General features: G+C 44.2%; 1 pseudogene; it reads right to left on the bottom strand.

Moving 5' to 3' along the window:
* Window positions 1-1,337: 1,337 nt before the first annotated feature.
* Window positions 1,338-1,497, bottom strand: LOC141103995 (U2 spliceosomal RNA; annotated as a pseudogene).
* Window positions 1,498-1,748: the final 251 nt, after the last annotated feature.

The following is a 1,748-nucleotide window of genomic DNA, read 5'->3' as shown; positions in this document are numbered from 1 at the left end:
CCCCGGATGCCTGCATACTTAGATGTGCCTCTTTTAATCATCAACCATGTGAGTTGCTAAATGTTGTACCTTCATTAAATGTAACCATATTGCTACACTGAGAGGCGCCTCTCTTCTCTTTTATACTCAGGAGCTCCTGCTAAATTTGGTTCTAATCCCCTTGTGGAGGCTTCCATTTGTAGATGGACATTTTATGGTTACACAACCTGTTCACATTGCTATAATCTTTTTATATGGACTATAAACTGAAGGACCTATGAATAAATGTTTGTGGAAGGTATCATCTGAGTTTCCATTATTTCTTATGGGGAAATTTGCTTTGATATACAAGTGCTTTGGATTACAAGCATGTTTCCGGGAAGAATTATGCTCGCAATCCAAGGTTTTACTGTACTTTACGTTAATAAAGATGCAAGCTTTTGGAATACTTTAGATGCCTTCTTCAGGCTTTATACAATTCATAAAAAATCACTGTGATGTGAACCGATGTCTGTGGTTTATTCTTTTACGCTCCAACAGCTGACTACATATCCAGAACCTCCGATACATTGTGAAAATATAGCCTCATATTATAGAGACAATGATTGCAAACTGCATACAACTTTTTTTTTTTTTTTTTAAAGCCTGTGGTGTGTGAAACACTCAGACTAACACCTGGTGCAAAAAAAAGTGCACTGAAACAAAACGCGATAACACAAAAAAAGTGCACAGGGTGTACACACAGACCTCCTCCAAAGAGGAAGGACCCTTACCCTGATCCCTCAGGGTGCAAGGCTCCTGATGGGGACCGAGGTGCTCACTGGCCCACCTAGCCGAAACCTGGCAGACCCCATTCTCTGGGAGGCCTGCCGAAACAGATCAACCCCCAAGTACTAGGTGGGGCTCCCCCAAAGCAAGGCCCCATGTGAGAGGGCAAACCAGGCCAGAAGGCCATGTCCACCCCCTCCCAAGACTTTCAGGGCAGGCCCAAGGATCTACACCCTACATCGTGCTGTATAAAAATATGCCGTGTAAAAAAGGGGGAAATGAGAGGGGATAAGTGCAAAAGTACCATGGTGCAATACCACGGCAGGACCTTTGGCCAGGAATCAAAAATTCCTTTGGTCCCAGCCAAAAGACCTGGCCCTAGAGGTAGGTTGCGGAAAAAGTCTGACATGGTACAGTGACCTTGGTGCCAGTAAACTCAGAAATGTGAACCCTATACACAGTGAGTATTACGGCACACCTGGACCGCCACCCCAGGGGCACATACACCATGGGCTTCTTTCACAGACCAGTGCCTCTCCGTAGGCAAGGGAGACAAACCCCGTGCAAAGGGCCGGAATGAACCCAGGAGAAAAAAGTCCTCCCACCGCTATCACCATTCCTTACCAATTACATCAAAGAGGGATGCTAGCCAGCACCCCTGTCTCTCCATAGGGCACTGACATTCTCCCTCCTGAAAACTGATAAGAACTGATACTACACTTGATCTTAGCCAAAAGGTCAAGAAGCGAAATTGCATATAACTGGCATTTTAGCCATCATGAGTGCATTGTTTGAAAACCATTGCTTCCATAGAGTTGAGCTTGCGACCCAACGACACAGTATAGCCGTACAGTTTATGGTGAGATGGGACTAAAGGACTAAATAAAGTGGAATTTCACTCTCCCAAACAAATACCGTGGATAGGAAGGTATATTATATTTTCTTGCTTTAATTTTTTATTTTACATTTCTTCAGTGACTTTCTGGTTTCTTGCTTAGGCA

The sequence above is a fragment of the Aquarana catesbeiana genome, linkage group LG07 (genome assembly GCF_042186555.1).
Source record: "Aquarana catesbeiana isolate 2022-GZ linkage group LG07, ASM4218655v1, whole genome shotgun sequence".
NCBI classification, from domain to species: Eukaryota; Metazoa; Chordata; class Amphibia; order Anura; family Ranidae; genus Aquarana; species Aquarana catesbeiana.
This window is presented reverse-complemented; position numbering and strand designations above follow the sequence as displayed.